This window comes from Triticum aestivum, chromosome 7D, assembly GCF_018294505.1.
Source record: "Triticum aestivum cultivar Chinese Spring chromosome 7D, IWGSC CS RefSeq v2.1, whole genome shotgun sequence".
Classification (NCBI taxonomy): Eukaryota; Viridiplantae; Streptophyta; class Magnoliopsida; order Poales; family Poaceae; genus Triticum; species Triticum aestivum.
In genome coordinates, this window is record NC_057814.1 from 211114060 (window position 1) to 211136760 (window position 22701).

Consider the following 22701-nt stretch of genomic DNA (forward strand, 5'->3'; position numbering starts at 1 on the left):
TGGATTATGAACATCATATCTTAGGCATGGCGGATTAGCACGCATCAATTGCAGATAAATATGCACGAAGGCATAACAGACCAAGTGTTTTAATTAGCCTATTACAAGGTGTTTCAGTGCCCAAAGGGATAATTGTTTCTCAATAAGCATTACAGCAAAACAAAAACTAAACTGGCCCCCGGATTATGATTGCTTATCATCTTGACCTGACGGCTGCGGATCATCTTGCACCGGTTCATCTTCTTCGTCCCTACCCAGCGGCTAGAAGTCAAAAGTTGTCCAGTCGATTCCAGTTAAAGCTTGGAACACCGCTTCGACGCTTATAAGGATGGACGGTTCAATGTCAGGGGCATAAGTGTGCTTACGAATTGGAGGATCAGGTTTTGAGCCTCAGGAGTTGGTGCAGCAACCCGCTTGTTATTGGTATCGTAACTCGCCTGGTAAAATGAAAGATCAGCCTCTTCAGCAAGTTGACAAGCCAGTGGACGTACTTCCCGGTTTATAGTGCGGAGATCTTCAGTGCCAAATTCTGATCCGTCTTCTTTTAAGCTTGGGTAGCCTTTAGCCACGTCCGTCGGATCAAGGTCAGGCACCCATGCTTTTGCCCGGGTTAGTGCGGTCAGAGCGCCAGCCCTTGCAGCAGACCTCTTCAGCTCTTCTACCCGGGCAGGCGCCATAGATAGCCTGTCTAAGGTATCCTTGATTAACGTCGGGGGCGGTTTGTTGTGAGAAGCGGTGCAGATAATTCGTTGTGCACCGGTGTACAGTTGCTCTATCAGCGTGTAGGCAGCCTTCAGCTTCTTCTGAACATCAGAGCCCAGATGACTAATGCGAGTTCCTGCATCATTGTAAACATCAGTAAACTGGCAATGCATGGGAAGATATGTTGAAAGTATAAAGCAAGGATGCTTATCGAACATAGCAGCAGTCATGGCATGTATCTGCCGCTTTACACCAGTCAGCTCATCTACCACCGATTTGAGAGCTGCTTCTGCATCTTCAGCTCTTTTCCGCAGAGCAGATTTCTCTATGTTCCAATCCACCCGCTCCTTGGCGAAGCTCTCCTTTAGATTTTCCATAGCGGCTAAGGCGCTCACCAGCTCATCTTTTGCTTTGGAAGTTTCGGCCTGTTGGGACTTGATGTTCTCTTGCAGATCATCGGTTTGGCTTTCCTTCTTGCTCAGTTCAGCCTGAAGAGAGACAGATACATAATGAGTTGACAGTACATATTTGAAGTACCAAGCACATAAAAAGTTATGCCCTTGATACTTGGGGGCTAATGCATATTTGCTCTTACTCAGAAATTTTTACATGTCCCAAGCACAATACAAGTATTAAGCTTGGCACTTGGGGGCCAATGTGTATTTGCTCATAAAATGCTGATATGGGAATTCTTCTACAAAGTCCCGGTTTATCTTTATAAAGTTAAACCGGCCCTTGGGGCTACATCAGTGAAGTTAAGATGCATTGTTGCAAACATGAAATTGTTACTAAGTCCCGGTTTAACTTGGTATCTTAAACCGTCACTTGGGGGCTACTGGAGTTGATAAGCTGCAAGTAAATATAAGAGAGAAACACTTTTGAAAGTTACCTCATATCGCTCTTTCATCAAGTTTACCAAACTAGCTTCATAGTCATGGCTGGTATACAGACGGTTCAAGAAGCCAGAGTGAATGTCTTGAGCATTGAGATGGGCGTAGCTTGATAAATCGGCATTCCATTTGCCTTTGCCGATAGCAGAGAGATCATCCTTGGCAGTATGCTTTGACAAAGCAACAGGATTGCCGGGAGTGGTGTGGCCAGTGCCAGTAATCATAATGTCATCATCTTGGTCATCACCAGCCTTCTCTGGAGTTGGCGGTTTGTCAGTATCCTTAACTGGACTGACCGGTTTGTCAAAGGTTCGGACAGGGCTGGTTGGCCGGTCTGCATGGCTTGTAGTGTCAGCTTGCACTTGTTCGGCAAGGAAGTCATGGTCTTGAGGCGGCGGATCATTAAGCATGTCGTCAGCGTCGGTTTCTTCTGGATCTGGAGTTTTTTCCGGTTCAACAGCTACATTGTCATCAGCCGGTTTGCTTAATCGAGCCTTCTTGCTGGGTCTCGGCTTGGCGCTGAGAAAAGATAGACATAAGGATCAGTACAGTATAAAAAGATAACACATCAAGAATAAAGACACGTGCATAGCTCACCCAGGAACTGTTTTGAGGGGTGGAAGCTATGTGGCCGATGACTCGCCAGAAGATGAGTGAGAAGTACCCTGATAATTTGAATCAGACGGGTTAAGAGGCTGGCGGAAACAACCTGCTTTGGGGTATGAAGTATCAATGGGATAAGAGACCTCTGATCGGCGTTTCCGAACCGGACTGTTCGGTAAACCGACAGAGGTAACTACCTGGCCGCTGTGCAGGGTTGTACGGCGAGCCTCGTGATGCTGCGTCTTCAAAAGAAAGTTTGGGTCCAAGTAAGCAAGAGGGTGAGAAAATTTTACTTTCCGGTTTGCTTGACGGATTTTTGATGTTGGCAGTGGATCTGAATCGGAGGAAAGAATGGTTACCTCTATGTCCTCAGCATGACTGCCTTCAGCGTCGTCCTGATAATAATCATTGTCAATGAGATGTACGAAAAATGAACCAAGAGAGTCAAGTTCTACCTCTGGTTCCGGATTACCCACATCGTCATCAGCTGGTAGATCGGAGGATGTAGTGGTCCTTTTCTTGGCAGGTTTTTTAACAACCTTGGTCTTTGGACGAACTGGCTTGACCGGTTTGTCTTGCGGCTTCGCCGATTTGTCCTGTGATGGTTTCTTGTTCCAGAACGGATCATCATCCTGTGAGAAAATAATCACACTTTCAGAGAATATTTGGACAGAAGCAACTTCAGATAAAAATATTATATGATTCTTACAACTAGTGGTTTGTTGAAGGTGCAGAAAGGGAGTAGTCCGGTTTGGGCACAGACAGCCTCCGGTTCGTTCAGTATCTTTTTTACAGCCTCAGTGACTTCTACATCTGTAAGTTGAATGTCAATGTGCCGCTGAGCATCCTTCAAACTCCCCGTATAGTCACACATCAAACCGGGGCGCCGGCTTAAGGGAAGAACACTCCAGCTTATCCAACAACGGGCAAGATCAACTCCTGTCAAACCGTTTGCCATGAAGGCTCTAGGCTTTGTCAATTGAGGAGCATAGTTGGCCCTTTCTCTTGAAGTCAACCTCTGAGGAAAAGGATGTGTGTTGCTTAGGCGTTCAGGGCGATAACCCGGCAGGAGTTTTTCATCAGGTGGAGATGTATCCATGCAATAGAACCAAGTCTGGTTCCACTCTTTGGGGTGACTCTGGAGTTTGGGATGAGGGAAGGTGACTTCTTTCCTTTTCTGAACCGCCATTCCGCCCAGTTCCGTATTGGGTCCATCCAAGAACTCAGTGCGATGGTTTAAGTGAAAGAAATCCCTAAACAGTTCGACTGTAGGTTCCTCTTGCAGATAAACCTCATAGAAGACTTGGAAGTGGCAGATGTTGGTCACAGAATTGGGACCGATGTCTTGAGGACGCAGCTGAAAATTGGCTAGTACGTCTCGGAATTTTTTTTAACCGGGAGGGCTAAAACCTCGTCCGAGATGATCAGCAAACACGACTACCTCTCCATCCTTGGGTGTAGGAGGATTTTCCAGGCCAGGGACCCTCCAGTGGATGACATCTTTCTTGGCTAAAGCGCCCGTTTTTACAAGATTGTTTAATTGTTCTTCGGTTACTCGAGAAGGAGCCCAATTGCATTCATAGACTTGCTTGGCCATGGCAATGAAAGATCTGAAACATGGTTATTGCCGGTTTAAGATTTACAGTGCACAACTATACAGCCGTATAAGGATACAAGCATATTGATAAACCGGAATTGGTTATTCATAAACCGGAGTCTGACAATGGGAACAGTATAATGATGAAAGCATTGGCGGTTCAACACGGGACTAATGGTATCTACTGGGTCATCAGTTTGTATATGAAGTTAAACCGCCCAATCTGGTATTAAAGATGTATAAGTGAAGGGAAAAACAGGTTTCACAAGTTGGCATTATAATTTTGGATCTACCGCATGATAGAAAATGAAAATATATTCAGACCTAAATATTGGTACCGAAGCAGTTGAGGAAAGTTCAGATGGGATTTTCTACTTAAACGAGATGCATGGATGGAAAATAAGAGCTACGGCTATCACCGCAAGATAAATATCAAGGTTCGAATCAAAGAGCTATTGCACAACGACGAACACCGACGAACACCGATGAACACGGAAACCCTAATGACAGATCTATGGCGGAAGGAAAGAAGGCTTACCGGTGCTGATGGAAGAGCGCAGAGGCGCCGCGTTTCTCTGGTGCGTTCAGGGTGATGCAGCGGCCGAAGTTGAGGCAGACGCGAAGGTCGACGGTGGCGGCAGAGCTCCAAAGGTCGAGCAGTGCAAGGAAGAGGACGAGGTGAAGAGATACCAGGGGGGGGGGGAATGGAAAGACCCCCTGGCCCTGTTTATAAAGGCAAAAAGATAAGCGTCAGGCGCGAGAATCGAGGAGCTCGAAATTTGGATATGAGGCAGAGCTGTCGCCTCGATTGTTGGAGGCTCGTTAATGATAGGTGAAGTCACGGCGGTTTACCATGATCCTAGAAGATGATGTCACGGCGGTTTACAGAATTATGTGAAGACGTTGAAGAAGAATTTTTCTGAAGTATTGAGGATTGACATGAACTAGTTCAAATCAATCTGGGGCCTAATGTTGGGGATATTACCACTGGGCGTAAACCGGCCAGGAGAGGCCGGGTTAACCCCATAAATAGTTCATCTGTATCTGAAGCCCATGAAGACAGACGGTGACGCTTTATGGAGGCCCAGGGCCCAAAGCCGGTTTAAGGGCCGTAGACATAAACTGGCATTGATATGTAAACTTGTATTGTTAGGTAGAAGTAGCAGAGGCTGAGCCGGACACGATTATGAGCCGGCCTCGGGATTCTGTAAACCGACGGGCACCAACCCATGTATATAAGGGGACGACCCGGCGGCGGTTCAAGGAGAACAGACAACAACTCGAGACTCATGCAAAGCGTATTCGCTCCCTGGTCATCGAAACCCCATCAATTCTATCACAACTAGACGTAGGCTTTTACCTTCATCGTAAGGGGCCGAACTAGTATAAAACTCTCTTGCGTCCCTTGTCCGCTTTAACCCCTTTAAGCTAACCCGTAGCGATGGCTCCATGACTAAGTCCTTTCACTAGGACATCTGCCGTGACAAAACCACAACAGCGAGGCCTCGGACGGAACGAATAGGAGCCGTGGAAGATGCGCCGGTCCAGTCGCAGGCGGAGGGGGTACGAGGGTTGACTGGTTCGGGTGGGGGTGCGTGTTGGGGCTGACATCGCCAGAGAATAATAGGACGTGTGGGGGAATAGAGGGAGGAACTGGCCAACGTTGGAGGGTACGGTAGGGCGGCGGAGGCATAGCCAGCCATGGGAGGCGGGAGCAGGCAGAGGCGATGGGGTGGTTTGGTTTGGGTGGTTGTAGGAAGAACACAAGAGATAGAAGATACACGACAGATGTTGGATGTCAATCCAACGACTGGTAGGCAGAATCGTTTGTTGACTGGCTAGTAAGTCGACACCACCTTGGAGAGGCTATTTCCTCGTGGGTCCCAAATGTCAGAATCCAAATCTGTCACGGTCATGCAGCCTTTCCTATGAAAATTTACAGCCCATTTGATGTGCTAGTTCGAAATAAGTTTGTGGGTGCTGGTGGGGGCTAATCACTTGGCTTCTGTAATGCACAGTGAGCTCAAGCAGCCGGCGAGAGTGATGCTATTTCCCTTGGTTGGTATTTGTTACAATATTTCACTCTAAATTAAACGAATGCCAAGCCATTTGCCTTGTTTCAAAGAAAATATGATAGTCACAGCCGAGTTGAAAAGGGCAAGAACATCTAACTCCAGCTTACAAACTGTACAAAAGCACGAGGGTTAATTGTTCATCAGGTTTAGACAAAACTCAGGTTGAAAAGGGCAACAACATCTAACTCCAGCACTGTTTTCGGCAGTCACAGTCAAATGGATCGGTCAGGTCCATAGAATGAACATCCTGGGTCGTAAAATTTACTGGATTATGACCACAATATGTTGTAAATAGAAGCCCGACACGTTCAGAAGCTCTTTTGCCCACCTAAAACTCCTTTTTTTTGCTCTTCGACATACCCATCCGTCAAAACCATGCTACTGATAAACTTGAGCCAGATGAACAATAGTAACCTCGCATTCAGCAGGAAGAATGTGACAAATCTAGTGTTTGCATGGTTGGCTACATATCGTTCTAGCATTATTGTCTTCAATCGAATGTCATGAGAAGTGAGAAAATCCCGGTGGTTACGAATCCACCGATTGGTTATAACTTTCTTACCCCGTCCCGTTGCCTTAATAGACATGAAGATTGAAAACAGTTAAGGTCTAAAAAAAGAGTGCCAAAAGAGCAACAGCTGAACGGTTAATTCTAGTACACTATATGCGGGCTTCCAATGTGCGTGAAATTATCACCTTTATATACAACTTCTCCAGACATGGAAAGCATTGCAGCAAGCCAATAATCTTGTTCAGATCAAAACTATTCATTTGGATATATAAGATCTTGACAAAATCCAGCACCATTGATATGCCATCCATGGAGAAACTCTTCATTGAGCATAGAACATAATATTAGTACAAAATGTGTACTCAAGATGATATATAACTTATGCACAAAAATTTAAAATGCAGCTTATGGTTACAAGTGTAGATGATAATATAAAGTACCTGAAGAACTGTGGAGCCAAACACCATATTGAAATGAGCAAAGAGATCATGTATTACACCCAAGGTCTCCAGTTTAGGCGCAGAGAGGATGGTTAATTCGACGGTGAATAACTAGAATCAAGGATCAACCATTGAAGTGAAGGGGCATCTTGGATGATGAGTTGCCTTCCGTCAAAGGAAATTCCAATTCTTACAAGGTTAGGCAACTTTATTTGGAGACAACCGATTCTTACTGTGAAAGCAAGCACCAAGCACTCCAGGGCAGGGCAACTGGAGTGGATGATGCTGTGCAATGAGGCCTCCGATATACGAACCCGCACAAGTGAAAGTTTCTTGAGAAATGTGAGTCGAAGGTTTAGTACCAGATTGTCTGGTAGGTAGCACAGTGCAAAGGTGGTGGTGTGGAGAGAGGAGGAAAACCGCGAGATGGACATCGGTGCTGAGGGCACAAGTACATGGCGTTTGGTATTGGGTAGGTGATTTCCAGGGGAATAATAGAACTCAAGCAACGGTGGTTCTATGAATTCAGGGGATTTCAGCCAGGCGTCCACCATGCAGGGCATGGTATGCTTGCTCAGGTAGCATGACGGGATGCAGAGGCTTTGAACGGAGCCCTGGTGGGAGGAGATGATGGCTTCGGGGATTTCAAAATCATTGTAGAGAGATAGTTGACGACAGTCGAGATTAAGGGGCACGGCGCGCCATAGAGGGTGCCACCGAATTAAGAGGACTTGGGTGCGGTAGCAATCCTTGGTGGGGAGAAGCGAGATGATCCCCCAAAGGACGGCGTCTGGGAGATCGCTGATGCGGTCCACCTGAGATTCTACGGGTTCCTGGGATCCGGTGGGGGCGGGGTCGCCGCTTCTTCCTGCGCTGCTGGGTGTGGGATCTACGAAAGGCGTCGCCACTGCCGGGAGCCTCATCTTCTTGGTGCTGGGGTCAGCCGACTCCATTTTCCTCGAGGGCGTCGCATCGCGCTCACGGATTTGAGGAGAGTAACGAATGGCGAGCCTAGTTGTAGTGCGAGTGAAGAAGAAGGGGAGCTGGGGTTTTTCTGTAGTAGTGAGGAAGAAGGGGAGCTGGGGTTTTCTGTAGGAGTGAGGTGAGGAATTTGGGGGTACGAGTGGAGCGAGCTGACGTGAGGTGGGTGGGAGTGAGGAGGAAGAAGAGCACCCAAGTTTTTTTGGGGGGCGGTGTGCTGGGTGTGGGTAGCGCCTCTCATTAAGTAAATATATGGGCTTTTGAATTGATTTTATTATTTACTAGGGTGGATGGGCTGTTTTGTCTTGGGCCCAGAGAAACAATTACTACTAGTACAGTGGATACACTCTACAGCTACCCAGAAAAACAATTACTACTAGTACAGTGGATACACTACCCCTTCTGGCTCCTCCTAGCTCATCGAAACGTCTCCCTCTACTGAATGTCGTTTTACTTTTGTTCACTGACATACGGGCCATGCAGCGCACGGGCCCAAATGCCATCCACCAAATTAGAAGGCAGTATGCAGGTGGAGAGTCACCCCGGTCGTAGCGCGGCAGTAACGACCCATCGTATCACAAAACCCCACCTCCCCGCAGTCTAAGTTTGACGGACGAAGCAACCATCATTTCACTCTTCGCTGAATCCCCTTCTCCCTCACCGTCTTCAAGAAAGCCAACACTCACATCAGCCACTGTTCTTCTCTCCCAATGAAGGGAAGGTAAGCGGATCCATGATGTTGGTATATTTTCTTTCAGAGAAAAAAACTTTTGCAAGCAGTAACCGATCATCACTCTCTTTTTTGTTTCATTGTCATTGCGATTGTGTTTTCCTTTCAGTGGTCTCCTAGTATTCGTCAGTTTCATGATGGACCAAGGAGAACCAAGCAAAGATCTGCTGATATTGGAGCAGACGCGGGGGTTGATCCCCACGAGACAGAGATCTCCAAGAAGATGGAGGCAGCCACCGTGCCGACCCTAGATATGCTCACGGCCACTACTGAGATGGTCAACGCCCCATTTGAGGTTACAGCCCCTGTGGCACTACAGGAGCAGTTTTCCCCCTTCGAGGATGTGTCCCCCCCCCCCGCTGAGCTGCCCAAGGTGATTTTCTTCTTTGCCGATCTCGATTGTGGTTTTTCATCTAAGTATGTGGTGATGAATAATGCAAAATTTTATTAGCTTCGATGTCATGCTATACATTGTGGTTTAAATAACTCGTGTTTCTTATACTGGAAAGTAATTCAGAATTTATTTTTGTTTCAATTAGCGCCGTGATGCAGACAAGGATTGTGTGGTTGTACATGTCACTCGCTATGAGGCGGATGACCTAAATATACGCACTGGGAAAATAGAGTTCTTAGGCTGTTGGATCCTGGAAGCCATTTGCGCTTATACCTATGTTGAGTTGTATTCCCACCACACTATTGTCAGGCGTGTTTTCCAGAGTGTACTGAAGCACAAGAAGTTCAAAGCAACTCCTTCATTTGTGAGGCATACTGTTCTTGTCAAGCTTACGTAGGAAGATGACATGGCATGCCTCCACAAACAAGTTTATGAGTGGCAAGGCCACAAGGTTATCTTCATGAAGGTTCACAAGATTGAGCTGCTACCGGACGTCCTCGAAGATGTTCATGGCAAGGTCCATCTTGTGTCCAGCCCAAATTAGATCGCGGCATGAAATAGTTGCCCCAGCTAGTGTTTAATAGTAGTTTGGATTGTGTCTAATTATCCGAACCTTGCCTATTATCGAGCCCTATGGGGCTAGTACTCTGTTTGAATTCGTCAATGGGAACTGCTGCTAATTTTGTGTGCCCGTGAATCATGTGAGAACCATCGTAATTGTTGCTGAAACAGATGCGTCCTCACTAGTTTTTTCATGAATATGGCATGGTAAGACATAAGTTGTCATGGTTTATAATACGAGCAGTGTGTGTTTGATGAAATAGAGTACTCGTTTGAGAACTGTGCGCCGACGTATACATAAGTACTTGTAAACACGGTTGGTGCTACGCCACTTGTAAGCAGTTGTGCAAAACATGGCACATTGTCTCAGCTCGCTTCAACACTAGGCTATCAACTAGCTAACAATCAACAATCTGCTGTCTGACATATAAGCAACTATGTATCTTGTTACAGTGGTTCATGCACTTTACTAAGGCCACAATGTAAATTCCAAACGTTCACACGCTAGTCCAGCGTTCTTGTGGAACACTCACATGAAACTCGGCTTCATAAAAAACTTGAAAGGCATAAGTTAAGCAATTTTATACATCTCAATGATTCATAGAACATAACAAACATATACTAGTTCACAGCAAAATACAAAGTTGTGAGAAGGTTTACAAATCAGGAAAAAACAAGCAAGGCTTCTCTGAGCAAAGGGCCTCCTGGCAGGCTTAAATTTCCTGGAGTTCACTCTGCTTTTTCCTTGTTGCCACCATCCAGGGTTAGGTTCTCTCATTCCAGAATAACCAATTATAATTGTGTTCTCACCTGGAATGCTGAACCGAACCATGTAGTGTACTGACCAACTGAAATTCTTGTGCATTCCACTAAATTTAAGCACCGCTATTTGTAGAAATAAGCAGACCACAATGCCTCTTGTCCACGCACTTGTCCCAAAAACCGCCGTGCAGCCGTGCCAGCTAGTCCTCGGTCCATGGATGAACTGGTAGAAAGTGCATTCCGGACTAGGATGCAGTTGTTTTCGCTCGTCCCTACACTGCAATCAGGAAGTAAAACGTACGAATCGGCTTCTTTTAGATTGCATTGGTCATTCTACCTAGTTACTACCAATGTAGGAATACCTGGAACACTGGTGGTTAGAGTACGGCAGCTAGGAATAGCCATCTCATTTTGTGCAGTTGTACTAAAATTGAGGTGTGTAGTTTTGATTGCACAGATAGAAACGATATGGAGACAGACATCCCTGTTTGTGCAAATACGAAATATGGTTATTTAAACAGTGACATATATTTGCAGTGGCGTATGATTAACAGCAACATCTATTGTGTTATAATTGGCACTAGATTGACAGTATGAAAGTGCCCTTAAGTAAGTAGCATCACATCACATTAGGACTGCGACTAGACTAACATGCAGAACAATAGCATTAGTATTACTGTCATGAGAGTAGCACAAGGTCAATAAATGTGCAATCAAATTTGTGCAGTTCCACTGGGATGAAGCAATGTTAGCGGTGTGAGATTTAAGTGTAACTGCAAAAACACAATTCATGGGAAATAAAGCAAGACGGAAGCACTTCATAAAATGGTGGTGGCATTGCTGCAATTTATCGACGGCATTAGACCATTACTTATAGTGACATTAGGTGGCATTGCTTAATGCTTCATGTGATTTTACATTAACGATACCGATATGGGTGTAGGGACAGCAGGGGCATAAAGTGGTGAGGCAGATGTGGTTGCCGAGAGCGGCAAACACTCAGGCAGCATGTCTGCATTTGTCCCATTTTTTACCTCCTCGGCGACATTTTCCTACGTGAGCACATGAAATCTAGACCTGCTCATTCTCATTTGCGTTGTCCCCCAACACCCCTCACTTTCTTTCATTTTTCAACCAAGTGACAGGTCCACTTCCCCCCACCCTTCGCCATCCACCATGCTTTCTTCGCCTTTTCAACCAAGAGACCGGTTGGGTAGCCAGTATCTACTACTTTCCCCCGTTTCCTCTTAGAACCAAGTCCTAGATTCATGCTACAGCTTTCCCACTTTCTTCCCTGTTTGAACCAACTCTTAGAGTCAACTGTATGAACAAGCTTTACCTCTAATAATAGTAAAAGTCTAGGTGGCTTTGGAACAGCCGATGGAAGTAGAAAAAGATCCACACGCAGTGAAGTGGGGAGCTGGGGCAGTAGAGCAAGGCAGGTTTCGAAGGAATACATACCTGAGGGTCATCGGCATGTGGCAAAGACGGCGTCGGGAGGCCGCATCTTGGCCACAATACCACAGGGAGGAAGAAGGGGTCGGAGGCCCTCCCGAGCCGGCGCTCTCTCGGAGAACGGCACGGTCGCTGATCGGGACGCGTGGGCAGCCATTGGTCTCCTCCCTCGCCACCGACGACAGCGTGAACGATGCACCTACACCCCTGCCATGGTCGAGGTGGTCCGGCCGGATTTGTGACCAGCCGTGAGCAGAGAGAGAGAGTGTGGCCCCCTATGTCTTGCTTAGATCCGAAGAGCATGAGAGAGTGAAAGAGAAGAACCCTAGTAAAGCAAGCGCTAAGGCTCCTGCTTATATATATAGTGGAGTGATTTTGTTGTACCAGCTTCAAAAAATGCGCTCCTAAGTGTACCCGCTAGTGGGTGTGAGAGAACTAGTGCGTGCGTGCACTGCTACTCTTCGTGAGAGTACATTATACTATGCCCAAAGAACGTTCGCCACAAGAGTAATAGTATAAGTGTGTGGCATGTGAGCTAAAATAAAAGGTGCGCGACGTCTTTTGTTTTTTAGAAGTTCTGAGGGTAGGGTGTGAACAACACATATGTGTGTGATGTCTACCTGCAGATAGACGGTGGGTACGAGAGAACTCGGGAGAGTCGTGACTCGTGAGGGTGCGTGTGTGCATGAGAGAGAGGGGGCACGTACCAATGCAATGCATGTGTCCGTAAATCATTATCCGACAAACGTTCGCCACAAGCCGTTTCCTGACAAACGCCGTAAGAACCGTTAGATCGCATCCACAGTGTCAGTTTTGCCATGTCATTTAACAGAACAGACACTCCTCCTACACACAAATTTCCACAGTGAGTGTTAGTAACTGCCGTACGCTCCTCCCTCCGTTCCAAAATGCAGTGCATATAGCTTTATTGAAAATTCGAACCTCGCAAACTTTTACCAAGTTTTCGTGTACCAAATTGACATATAGAATACCCGTATATATCATTTCATTTTATAGCTTCCATTGGTCTAGAGGATATCCCATATTCAAAGGAAATGGGGGAAGTCTACAAAAAGCATTACTGCAGCAATTTACTTTGTGTGGAGATATCATAGACTCTATAGATATGATTTTAAAGTTTTTTTCCTTAGACCAATTGGTCATAGAATAGATTCATATACTCCACATTCAAGAATAAACATGATATCATTTCTAGCTTTAAGCCCTTGTTCTATGATGGATTCATACTCCCTATTTCAAAGGAAATAACATTAGCGTATATTCAATAGAGATCCTATGATATGAACAATTACATCCTTTCTAATCTCTAGGATTAATCATTCATCTCTAGATTCATAGAAAGTTCCTATGATGTGAACCAAATGACATCTCTTTTCCAATCCCTACTCATAGGAATTGAGATACTCATGTCATCTCTTTCCCTACAACTTCCATGTATACATCTTCTATTCCTAAATAGCTAGTACAACCACTAGTAGCTTTTTTCCAAGACATGCAACTATGGCACAAGAACTATATAGTGTGCGAATAACTTTGAAAGATGGTCGCTGGATGAAGCTAATCCGACATTGCAGAGATGGCAAATCCGAGCACTACTGCTGTTGGATATCATCAACATTCCACCAGATCTGCCACATGTACAATTTAGAAGACTCCATGGTTGAACTTAAGCATAATGCACAAACCTCAAAACACAAGCACTTCTCCTTTGTTCTAGAATCTTCCGTATAATAATTGCCCAACTTATTTTTTTAATGAATTGCCATTATTTGTTTTTTACTTTATGCTTTACAATGCACAACCCCATGAATCTTAACATTTTTATAAAACTAATTGATTTTGAATGAGATGAACTATAAGAACTAAACGAACATCTACATCATGCATATATGACTCAATGCTTTACATGCTATAGTGTGTATTTATTCATAATTTGGTTTCCAAATCTCATGCGTTTAATGCATGTGTACCTTACTAGTTTTGAGTAGAGTAGCAAATTTCACGCGGCCGCGGGTATATCAAAATGCAGGGCCCATGCATCATTGCCTTTTGGTCGAACCTACGTCCATAATTTTTTGTACATATATCTCCACTGGTCCTCGAACCCAAAATGCTGCCTCGTTCCCGTAAAACCAAGCGACCCACACATATTAAGGCGTCGACTCGAACTCAATCCCTCTCCCGTTTACTACGACGTGGCCCCGCACGTCGTAGTACTCCTACAAACCCTACCACCGCATGCATCATCAGTTTTCTTCAAGAGGACAAGGGAGAAGCGGATTTGTAGTGGAGGCGCTTTCAAAAAAAGATTTGTAGTGGAGGCCCCTACCCTAGGGTGCCCTAGGTAGCTGCCGCACGCATCATTGGTTTTCTCTTTTCTTTATGCTCTTGCGCCCTAGAGTGAAATGATGGTTGCTTCGTCTGTCTAGCTTAATGCGGGAAAGGTGGGGCTTTGTGATTTGACCCCTCGTCGCTCATTTAGTACTACTGCGGTGCTAAGACCGGGGTGCCTCCAAGTCCAACCGCTGCTCCAAACTGTAATTTGGTGCATCGCACGTGGAACATGACGGTGGATGAGCCACATGTTGGCCAAAGGGGTCCTGTTAAGTGTGTCGCCATTTCGTGTGCGGACTGACCCTGCTTGAGTTGCTTCGCCAACACGACAGGAGTAGCCTACCACTTGATTTTGCTCCTTGGTGAATCCCGACTATATTGATCTAAAAAGATACGTACTATACTACCCTCTCCGTCTCGGTTTATAGGGCGTGCATGTAGTTCTAGGTCATTCATTTGACTAATTAAATATGAGTTACTATGTCACAAAAAGTATATCATTGGATTCTTAAGAGGATGTAGTTTCTAAACATATACTGTTCATCACATATATAGCCAGTTAAATTCTCAACCTAGAACGACTTGCATGCCCTGTAAACCGATATGGAGGAAGTAGTAAAAATGAGGTGATTTTACCGAGCGATCGGCGGGGGAGCATGGCCTGTCATGCGGTCCCATGTGTCATGATGTACCAAGGCGATGCATGTGTCCCTCTTGAGGCAGACAAGCAAAATACTATGTGGTTTTGAGGATGATGGCGAAGCGAAGTGTGAAATAATGGTTGCTTCGTCCGTCTGGGAAGGTGCGGCATTGTGATTTGACGTCTCATTGCTCATTACTACTACTACTGGGGCGGTACGACTGGGGTGCGTCCCCCTGCTGTTCTGCACTGTTATTTGGTGCTTGACACGTCGACCCGGTTGCTATATGTCCCACATGTCGGCGACAGGAAGTACATAATTCATGAAAGCGAGCGTCGACGGAGGAGTACAAGACACGGCTTGGGTTTTTGCTGCTTCGCACGATCCATCGATACAAACCCGGACTAAAAAAAGGCGAGGGCGGGTCTTTTCCCGCGCGGCAGGCAGGGGAGTTTGGCATAGTCTGTTCGAAGGCAAGGAGGTAGGAAGGGAAACAAGCAAATAAAGGTTGAGCGACTTAGTTTTGGGAAAATCTGATTTTACGGAGTACGTACCCACTAGGGTTTATAGGGCTCATCTACAAAACATTCGTTTTTCCATTTTATAAGTCTCAATTCTACTACTAGTAGTAGTACCATCACATGTTGGATTTCGAGGTGCGTTAGATCACCCGATGCAAGCAGTGTCAAGAGAAAACTCACCAATGCATGTAGAAGTTCATGGAAATTTAGTGGGCATCCATGCATTCGTTCTAATTAATGCCTCGGTAAACATAACTTCTTGAGAAAAATGAGCGTACTAATTACTTGTGCAGACTACGAAATTAATTCCACCACTCACCGTCTACCTTGGTTGGAGAGATTTTGAAATTGAGCCATAAGCTGGAAAGGAGGGAAGTAACTTTTGTCTCGATTACTATTTGTGGCCTTGTATACATGCAAAATGTATTTTTTTATAGTGGCCTTGTATATGTAAATGTAGGGAGTACTAAAGGACATATATTCCAAACAATATGATAATCTCTCTAACCAATGTAGGGATGAGGAGTAAACGGAGGGAGTAGTAAAATCTTCTCCTCGTCCTGCGAGCCACCACGTGCGTGGGAGAGGGAGCGGGCGTAAGGCGTACTAGTAAGCAAGCTTCACCTCATCCTGCGAGCCACCGCGCCCGTGGGCGGGGGAGACGGCGTACTAAGCAAGCTTCTCCTTGTTCTGCGAGTTGATGGGACACATCAAAAGTACTCTAGTGTATAGAGCCTTGCCTCTAAGGTAGGCCCCACATGGTTTGCCTCTTTTTTAACATAACGCGTCAAGTCGCAATTTGTTTGTTCACCCGTGGTAGACAATCCTCCATTAAGTGGACAACCAGTACACATGTCAAATTACCACGTGGGCTGCCTTTTCGTACAGAAATCTGCTCCACCGTGTACCCACGCGGGTGTGGTTGGGAAAGAGACGGGAGTACGTGCGCCGTGCGTGCACCTCTTCTCTTCGTGCACGTCCCCCACCTACGTGGGTGTGTGTGAGAGAGATACAAACATAGACATAATGTGCCGTCCATCCCCATGCCTCTGCCTAGTCCGACCACCAGTCACCACCACACCCTACTCCTCCTCACCTTATCTCTCATCTTTCTCGAGATACCATTTTTCCGATAAAATTCTCGAGATACCATTTTTCCGATAAAATTCTCGAGATATCATTAGTTTTTACACATGGGATTACTCCTGCATGGGTCAATCACAACAGGTGTTTTGTAAGAAAATGCATCTTGATGTTCCGTGCAATGCACGGGCATCTTGCTAGTCCATGAAAACAACACATGGCAAAATTTCACGGCGAACGAGGGATTTGAATCTGCTGGGAGGGGCTGTTTGGATCTTGCCCGGGGTAGGAAAAATATTGGTGACCCTTTTGTCCACCGGTGCCTTTGCCACCGATGAACGAGGAATGGCTCGGGTGCTCATGCATCCTCCAGCGCGCACGTTGGAGACGAGCTTGCACGAGTTGTGCTTTTTTGTCCCACCACGCCGCCCGAGCTGCCTGCAGACCGACCGCGGACCCGCAAATTACGCCATCCAACCGTAGCCGCACACATTCTGACAGCAACTCAACCAACCGGACGAAATTCATGCAAACACGGCGATATTTCATATAAACAATGACGGAAATCATATAAAATATCGGAATTTCAGACAAACATGACGGATTTCATTACATTCAAATGAACTACGCGGTGCTAGTTCTGGACAACACGGGTATATAATACCTGGCCTAATTGGTCGCCCGCCGATCCATTTGTGTTCCTCATGTCCGGCAACACAATCACCGGACTGCCGGGAGCCCCGGAGGTATATGCTTCAACGCAAAGGATGGCTCGCTTCCCCACTGCCCAACTGATATCGTTGGCGGATGCCCAAGATGATGGTGGAAGGGGGCTTCTCCACTTCCGTGGAGCCCATGCAGGGTCGATGAAGGTCCTCGCAACAAAAGGATCCGACAAGACACCTGCTGTGTACACTGGTGTCGCCTCCGCGGTGGCCTTCATGGGACCCAAGCGGCGGCGGCCTCCGGTGTTCTACTTTTCCTCGACGATGGCGGCGGACGCGGAGGCGTTGGCCACCGACTCGTCGCTCTTCGCGCACCCGGCTTCTGTCGCTGCTTGCATGGCGCGGCCGCCGGCACGGGAGTCTCGGCCATAGAAACAGGAGACGCGGTCGCAGACACCGGAGGCGCGGTACGAGGCGGTGGCATTGACGGCAGCGACGACGCCCGTACGCCGCTCCTCGTCGAGCTGGCTTGGAGCGGCGAGTTGCTGAACCGCACACCGGCTTGGGGCGGCAACTGGCTCCGTCGGGCGAGGGGAGGGAGGTGGATCAGCGAGCTACATAGCTCATATCCGGCGGGCTCGGCGGGCCACCCAGCCGGCTTGGATGCGTGATAACTACTCTTCGTAAGCCATTGTAAGAGTGGAAAAAATGGTGAAGGAGGAGATAGGGGAGCGGCGGAGGTGTGCGATTCTTGGCTGGCATTTGGCCTCGTTTAAATAGGAGATTAAATCGACGGCGGATGGGAGGAGCTCGGCCGGCGTTGCGTTTAATGCCGGCCCGGTCATGAACGGACGTGTGTCCAGAGTGGGTTTCTCGGCTTCCACACGGGCGGGTTCCGTGGAAGCGTTTGAATGCGGCAAGGAGGCGTGTTCAGCCGGGCGTGCAGCAAGTGGTGCCCTTGACTCTAACGTACGACACCACGCTGTTCTTCCCCTGACGTGTGGGCTCTTTGGGTACATGGCCTGCATGTTAGTGACCCAACGCAGGCAGCGCATGGCAGAGGAACTTTTGGTGGGCCAGGGCGGTCAGAAGCGGGCATTTCATCAACCGATGATTGTTCATTGAGTGTGAGGTCATCTATTTCATGTAGATAAGCCTCCTATATAATGTAAAAGAATTTTAAAATTTTCATATATACGTTGATAGCCTGTTCGATACGTTGTGATTCATAAAGACTGCTCCAAACATCAATGTTCTCCTTATCACAAATAAGTGTAGCGACCAGACCTCAAATGGTCTGTGCTGTTGTGCACCAGTGTCATCCCTGGATCAGTAATGCTGACACGCACAGTACAAATGGAGGATTTATAACAGAGTAGCAATCACACACTTATTACATCGAATATCTCCAAAGAGATTAAGTATGATAAATATGGCTTAAGGCCATCTAAACGATAACAGCGGAAGACTTGGAAGATAAGTGAGTCCATCAACTCCAGCGGCATCACTGAGTATAAGACCACGACCTAAGGCACCTTACTCGTCGTCTGAAAAGTCTGCAACATGAAATGTTGCAGCCCGAAAACGGGTCAGCACATAGAATATGCTGGCAAAGTAACACATAGAGAATAATGAACAATAATAATGCTATACTACATGCATATATGGCTGGTGGAAAGCTCTACGGTTACAGTTTTGTGAAAAGCCAATTTTTCCCTACTTCAAAGGAATAAATTTTATTTAACTATCATGGTGGTTGTGAAACATTGAGATGGTTGAGAGCATCTCAATCCCAATTAAGTGTCATCAATAACCCAACAAAATTAATTAAAAGTAACATGGTGATGAGATTCAAATGATAATCCAGGTACTAGATACTCAAATTGTCCATAACCGGGGACACGGCTAACCATGATTAGTTTGTACACTCTGCAGAGGTTTGCGCACTTTTCCCCACAAGACTCGATCGCCTCCGCTTGATTCTCGCACTGCATGATGTTTGAGAAACGGATGACCGAGACACAGTCTTTCCGAAGAGGTCCCCTTAACCGATAGATAGGTCGGTACACCTACAATCCCCTACATCTGCTAGCCCATCATGGAAAGGTTTCCCACAACTTACTCAACTATGCTAGAACCCATAATAGCTTGTGGCTGCACACGGAAGTTTCTAGCATGAATAATCTTATGATCCCTTTGAGCCTGGGTGGCGGGCCTTATACAAACAGACAACACTGGATTCTCCAGGTGCCTCAATCCACCCAGATGTGAGTTTTAGTTGCCACCTTAGGTAAACCATTATTAACAACCTCACATCTGTCATGAATATCTCTCAAACCCAATCCAGGTAATAGGTACTACCTCAACTACTTTCCAGTTCCCACAATTTAATTAGATCCTAATCATGCAATTGTTTGAGGAACAGATCTAATGCAATAAAACTGGGTATGGAAAGTATGATCAAAGTGTTACTTGCCTTGCTGATGATCCGCAAAACCTAGCAATTCGAAGTAACAAGCGGCACACTCCGGGTACTCTATCGCAAACAAACAAGCAGACAATCAGTACTCATCTAATGCACAGGTAAAACTCGAATGAGAGATCCAACCAGAAAGTTCAACTTAAGAACTCCGGTTTGCAAAAAGAATCAACTCGAACGAAGCAACGAAAGTCAAACGGCGAAAGAAACAAGCTTCGTTTACTAATCTGGATCTAGGTCAAATTTTACAGTAGCAAAAACTTGTTTGAGTAGGTTAAACGGAAAGAGAATTTCGAGACGAAACTCTAGGCGCTTGAATCGCCTGATTCCGATAAACGAGCGAAAAGTTAAACAGAAACGAAGATTTGATCAGAAATCGAATCTGAGATAATCGCGGAAAAAAAATCCGACGAAAAAGAAAAACGGACGAACGGTTAAAGAACGGACGTTCGTTAACAGAGAAAATCCGGTGAACACGTTCGTTAAAACGAACGTGTCGGTGAACGCTCACAAAATAACAAAACCGAAAAAAAACAGATCTAGGTTTTTTTTTTAAAACAAACGATTTTTTTAAAACAAAACCGGCAACCGAACGGCGGCGAGGTATACCTCGTCGGGGGCGGGGCTCCGGCTACTCCAGCGAGGGGCGGCGAGGGCGGCGGGGTGCGGGGTGCTCGGGGGGGGGGGGGGCGAGGGGGCGGCAAACGGCGGCGGCGGCGGCCTCGAGCTCGGCTCCGGCGACGTGCTGGGGAAGGAGACGGCGCGGGCGGGCCGGCGTTCGGCTGGGCTTCGGCCCGATCGGGCGGCGCGCAGTTTTTTTTTAAACGTTCCGCGGGAAAATTCATAGAAAAATAAATAGAAGTCCAAAAAAGATAAAATAAATTTTCCCCGTCTAGTTAGAAAATCTAGAATAGGGTGAACATTTTTTTAACACCAAATATTTTTTTTTGAAAACATGCAATATTTTTAATGCAATTAAAATTGCAAATAAAATCCGAATAAATTCCAATAAATGATTTTAACATTTTCCTCCAATATTTCAATTGTTTTGGAGAAGTCATATTTTCTCCTCTCGTTTATTTTTAAAATGAAATATTTTCCGGAGAGAAAATAATTAAAACCAAAATCCTCGTTTTATTATTTGATGAAAATCAAATATGAAAATTCGAGAAAATCCCCAACTCTCTCCGAGGGTCCTTGAGTTGCTTAGGATTTATCGAGTTTTTGTCCAAATGCAATGAAATATGATATGCAATGATGATCTATGTATAACATACCAAATTGAAAATTTGGGATGTTACAAACCTACCCCCCTTAAGATGAATCTCGCCCTCGAGATTCGGGTTGGCTAGAAAACAGGTGGGAGTGGTCCTGCCGTAGATCTTCCTCTCGCTCCCAGGTGGCTTCATCTTCCGTGTGGTGACTCCACTGGACTTTGCAAAACTTGATAACCTTACTGCGGGTAACTCGGATGGCATACTCAAGAATCTTAACTGGTTTCTCCTCATAGTCAAATCACTTTCCAGCTGAATTGCTTCCAGTGGCACAGTATCCCTCAGTGGTATCTCAGCCATCTCTGCGTGGCACTTCTTCAACTGGGAAACGTGAAATACATCATGAACTCCTGACAATCCTTCGGGCAATTCCAGCTTGTAGGCAACCTCTCCCATACGTTCCACAACTCTGTATGGTCCAATAAAACGGGGCGCTAACTTTCCCTTAACTCCAAAGCGCTTCACTCCTCGAAGTGGTGATACTCGAAGATAAACTCTGTCTCCAACTTCGTGAACTGTCTCCTTTCATTTAGAATCAGCATAACTCTTCTGTCTGGACTGGGCTACCTTGAGCCTATCACGAATCAACCTCACTTTCTGTTCAGACTCCTTAATCAAATCTGGTCCAAACAACTGACGGTCTCCAACTTCGTCCCATAACAACGGTGTTCTACACCTCCTTCCGTACAAGGCTTCAAAATGGGCCATCTTCAAACTGGTCTGATAACTGTTGTTATAAGAAAACTCCGCATATGGCAGGTTGTCGTCCCAACTAGATCCATAATCTAGTGCACAAGCTCTCAACATGTCCTCCAAAATCTGGTTGACTCTCTCGGTCTGTCCATCTGTCTGTGGGTGAAAAGCTGTACTAAATTCTAGCCTGGTTCCCAATGTTTCATGTAACTGCTTCCAAAACTTCGAGGTAAACTGGGTTCCTCTGTCTGATACAATGGTCCTCGGAACTCCATGCAAACATACGATCCTGGTCATGTATATCTTTGCCAACTTAGCACTGGTGTAAGTGGTCTTCACTGGAATGAAATGAGCCACTTTCGTCAAACGGTCGACTACAACCCATATTGAGTCATAGCCTGAACGAGTCCTGGGTAATCCTGTGATAAAATCCATGCCTATTTTATCCCACTTCCATTCGGGTATCGGCAATGGTTGTAGCAATCCTGCTGGTTTCTGATGCTCTGCCTTCACTCTCTGACATACATCACAAACTGCTACATACTCTGCAATATCCTTCTTCATTCCGGTCCACCAGAAAGTATTCTTCAGATCCAAATACATCTTGGTATTCCTTGGGTGAAATGCAATCTCATATCATAATCCTTAATGAGCTCCAACCATCTCCTCTATCTGAGATTTAACTCCTTCTGCGTGAAAATATACTTCAAACTCTTGTGATCTGTAAACACCTCACAATGGTTTCCGATGAGAAAATGTCTCCATGTTTTCAATGCATGCACCACGGCTGCTAACTCCAAATCATGTGTAGCATAATTCTTCTCATGGGGTTTAAGTTGTCGTGAAGCATATGACACAACTCTTCCTTCCTGCATAAGCACTGCTCCAAGTCCTCGACGAGAAGCGTCGCAATAAACTTCATAATCCTTGCGTTGATCTGGCAGAATCAACACTGGTGATGTAACCAATCGTTTCTTCAACTCTTGGAAACTAGCTTCACATTCCTCAGTCCAATTGAATTTGGTGTCCTTCTTCAATAGCTCAGTCATGGGCTTAGCAATCCTTGAGAAATTCTCGATGAATCTCCGGTAGTATCCTGCAAGTCCAAGAAAACTCCGGATTTCTCCAACTGTCGTGGGTGATTCCCAACTTGTCACTGTATCAACCTTGGCAGGGTCTACTGCTATTCCTTCTCCAGAAATAACATGTCCAAGGAATCCAACTTCCTTCAGCCAAAATTCACACTTGCTGAACTTGGCGTATAACTGATGTTCTCTGAGCTTCTCAAG